We start from the raw sequence: 4,770 nt of genomic DNA, 5'->3' as shown, positions 1-4,770 counted from the left end.
GGAGGAGGGAGGAGGGTTCAGGATGGGGAACACATGAGAAATAAAGGAATAAAAAATTTAAAAAAAATAAAAATAATAAATAAATAAATAAATAAAAAGAAATTACTGTTTTCATTTTTCTTTGGCTCCATACTACTATTTCTAGAAATAAGCTCTAATGGAAAATATTTTTAAAGGAGAAAAATCATTATTTACAAATGTGTCCAACATAATTATTAAGAGCTGTGGAAAATTTAGAAACAATATGGAATGTTGAACACTAGAGAAATTTATCATTGGAATACAGGCATCTCCTTAAATAATGCGTAATTTTTAACAGAGGTATTTTTAAAATTGTGCTATATCAAAGAAACTCCTTAGGCTGTAATATAAATTTTAGCAAATTTGGATGAAACTTTGAATTATTCATTTATTATGATATAATTCTAACTAATATTATTTTTCTTCTCAGTAATTTAAGTATATATCAAAAAGGAAAAAAGTTCCCAAAATATTTCTACTTCTAAATTGATAATATTGTACCTGAATCCATCTTTCTTAAATGTTATATATGCTGAAAAAGATGCACACTAATGTAGGAAAGATAAGGATGAAGGATGATAATATGATTTGTAAGATACATTGAAATCTGAGAGTCTATGATTATATGCTTTCAATTTAATCTATAAACATGTCTGACATAGGTCCATGGCCAGGCCCCAGGCAGGTGTCAGTTCACCAATAAAGAGGCAACGATGTAAGATTTAAATCTGCCATCTAGCTCAGGTACAGTGAATGTCTTTGTTGACTTTTAAGTGGTACCTTTGGAGGAACCTTAAAATAGCCACATGTCCTGTTTGTGGGTACATCCTCTAAAGCTTCTCAGTTGTGGCTAATAGAACCTCAGGGGTATTTCACCATATTAGCAGACTTGGCCAGCAAATCAGTTGTTTCCTAAAATTACCTAAACAGCAGAGGAGAACTTTCTTTATTATGCATCTTTAATTTTGACCTCCTTCTTGAGTTTACATGAAGACAGAACACTATGAAAAGAGGGGAAAAAAAAGAAACATTAATTTCTTATGAATTCAGGTATGTGAAAACATATGAATTTATCATGATGTCTGAGTATTTAGTATTGTGTAAACTAAACATTTAGGTGGATAAATAATTGATATTTCAACTTTATTATAGTTATTTGTGGTTTAACTTACATATGAAAATCATGATTTTAACATATTGCTTTCATATACATTAAGTAGTAACTATGAGTCATTATATTAATGGCACTTCAAACAAGATGAAATTCACAGTACTTCTTAAAGTAGTTGTTTATTATGCCAGTTCTAGAATTAGATAAGCATGATAATTATGAAAGCAATTACATTATTCAACTGTACATAGAGATGGTACTGGCACCCCACTCCAGTACTCTTGCCTAGAAAATTCCATGGATGGAGGAACCTGGTAGGCTGCAGTCCATGGGGTCACGAAGAGTCGGACACGACTGAACGACTTCATTTTCACTTTTCACTTTCATGCATTGGAGAAGGAAATGACAACACACTCCAGTGTTCTTGCCTGGAGAATCCCAGGGACGGGGGAGCCTGATGAGCTGCCGTCTATGGGGTCTCACAGAGTTGGACACGACTGAAGCGACTTAGCAGCAGCAGCTGCTGCAGAGATGGTAAAATGTGCTTATTTCAGCCACTTTCATTGACTAATATTCATATGGAATTTTAAAATAACAGACAATATTATTCACAATTTATAACAAGAAAATTTAAAAAAAAATGGAATAAGAATGTCATTTGCTAAGGAGAAGAAGCCAGGTCACTAAGTCCTAGGCCAAGAACTGATCTTTAAGTTATTGTTTTGCAACTAAAGAAGAATGACACATACATTGCCACCAACTGTAAAGCCCATTACAATTATCTACTAAAATAAATAAATATCAATATTGAAATTATTTTATAAATAAATGTTATTCAATTCAACTCCGAAATATTCCTATATAGAACCACACTTGCACACCATGTTCAGATAGTCTGAATGAAACATTAAAACTATCTAAGGCTTCCCAGGTGGCTCAGTCATAAAGAATCTGCCTGCAATGCAGGAGCTGCAGGAAACAGCAGAGCTTTTCTATCCCTGGATAAGGAAGATGCCCTGGAGGAGGAAATGCCTATCCATTCCAGTATTCCTGCTGGGATACTCCCATGGACAGAGAAGCCTGGCAGGCTATAGTCTATGGAATCTGAACACTGACGACAGGACTGAGTAACTGAGCACACACACAAAGAAATATAAGAGATACAAATTTTGCTGAAGTATCATTGTAAAAATGTCTTGAACTCTTCTTTCAACTCTGGAATGAAAACTAGTGTCAGATCAAAGAATTAGTGTGGACTGACAAAGTTATCATTCTCAACTTCATAAAAGATGGAAATCCATTTACAATGACTCATTGAGTGGTCATCCAATATCTATCTAATTAACTACAGTGCTGAGTAGAGAGGTTGCTTAAGAACCCCTCAGTTCAGTTCAGTCACTCAGTCATGTCTGACTCTGCTACCCCATGTACCACAGCATGCCAGGCCTCCCTGTCCATCACCAACTCCCAGAGATTACTCAAACTCATGTCCATTGAATCGGTGATGCCATCTAACCATCTCATCCTCTGTCATCTCCTCCTCCTATCTTCAATCTTTCCCAGCACCTTTCCCCTACACCTATCCCCTACCCCTTACATTTTTCCCCTACACCTATCCCATATCCCCTACACCTTTCCCCTACACATATCTAGTCCAACTCCCCAAGCACTAGAGAAGCATACAATGGAAGGAGAATGGAGTTAGGCCTAACTCAATGAAAGCTGATCATAAAATAGTTTTTCACTCAAGAAGTTCCTGGAACTATATTGGTAAACTGTGTTTCCAGAATACAACTCCAAGGACAGAGTGGTTTAAAACATTGGAGAGACAGTAACAAAGATTCCAGACTTAAAGGATAAATCAAAGCTGATTATATGATCTTTATGGTCCTCCATCTTTTTAGTATGTTAAGAAAGTGAAATTTTAATTTAATGATGTTGTTGTGACCATTTTATATCACTTCAAATTTTTCTGCTGCTGCTGCTGCTTAGTTGCTTCAGTCGTGTCTGACTCTGTGCGACCCCATAGATGGCAGCCCACCAGGCTCCCCTGTCCCTGGGATTCTCCAGGCAAGAACACTGGAGTGGGTTGCCATTTCCTTCTCCAATGCATGTAAGTTAAAACTGAAAGTGAAGTCTCTCAGTCGTGTCTGACTCTTAGCAACCTCATGGACTGCAGCCTACCAGGCTTCTCTGTCCATGGGATTTTCCAGGCAAGAGTACTGGAGTGAGGTGTCATTGCCAACAGCTTAAATACTGTACAATTAATTTTCATAATCACTGATAATTTTTCCCAAGAGAACAAAAAGCAAAATATAAATTTAACTATTAGTTATCTTCTTCCTAATTTATATTCCACTAGCAAGGCATACAGCTTTCTGAGAACCAACTGCTTCTATAGGTAGGCACACTATAGAGGTATGTAAATACTATAGAATGCCTTCCAACTTCTAGAAAACAAGAGAGATTCCGATAACATGCTCTCTTTTCTCTTAGATTCTTTGAAATGATTTAGGAAGAGTAAAATTTGAATTTAGAAGAATGATGATCTGAATACAAGCTCTGTCTCTGATAATATGTAGATTATTTAGCTCTTTTGAACTTTATTCCTCCTCATCAGTAAAATGGAATAATCATAATTATACCTACCTTGGAGAATTGCTGTTAGTGTGAGTAAGAAATATAAGAAGGGTTTTATAGTAATAAAATATGAAAAAGTAAAGATGTGATGTGAAGAATCACATGTGAAGAAGACTCACTGGAAAAGACTCATGCTGGGAAAGACTGAAGGCAGAAGAAGGGGACAACAGAGGACGAGATGGTTGGATGGCATCACTGATTTGATGGACATGAGTTTGAGTAGGCTCCAGGAGCTGGTGATGGACAGGGAAGCCTGTCATGCTGCAGTCCATAGGGTCACGGAAAATAGGACACAACTGAGTGACTGAACAATAACAATAAATTAATTACACTTTCCTAATTAGACAATGTTAAAAATGGTACATCAGCGTTTCCTTTTGACTGATTTATAATATCTTACTAGTTCTCCCATTAATCAGTGAACTAAACAAAATATTTTTCTTGTATTTAATTTATATTTTGTGAAGCTCCTCATTTAAATTAAAAAAAAATTCCTGGATAGTAAAATCCTTTTGTTTTTAGAGAGAAAAGCTAAGACTCATAAAAGTATAGATATTCTTACCCTGTGTGGCTTATTTATTTATGTGTTTTCAACTGCCCCGGGTCTTACTTGCTGCACTCAGGCTTTCTCTAGCCATGGCAAGCAGGGGATACTCTTCTTTGCTATGTGATGGGGTTGCCTTGCTTTGGCTTCTCTTGTTGTGGAGCAGGGACATAGGCTTGTGGATTCAGTAGTTGAGCAACTGGGCTCAGTATTTGTGGCCTGCGGGCTTAGTTGCTTCAGGACATGTGGAATCCTCCCCGACCTGGGATTGAACCTGTGTCCCCTACATTGTTAGTCAAACTCTTAAGTATTAAATGTCCAGGGAAGTCTCCCTGTGTATTATTTAACTAATTTTTTTTTCTGTTTTATTTTGTCTGGGGTTTATCTGTATATGGCCTGTTTATAGGAATCTCCTTTAAAACACTGTTTAGAAGTGAAATAAAATGGTCTACTA

This window comes from Bison bison, unplaced genomic scaffold (genome assembly GCF_000754665.1).
Source record: "Bison bison bison isolate TAMUID 2011002044 unplaced genomic scaffold, Bison_UMD1.0 scf7180017864277, whole genome shotgun sequence".
NCBI classification, from domain to species: Eukaryota; Metazoa; Chordata; class Mammalia; order Artiodactyla; family Bovidae; genus Bison; species Bison bison.
Note: the sequence above shows the minus strand (reverse complement) of the source record.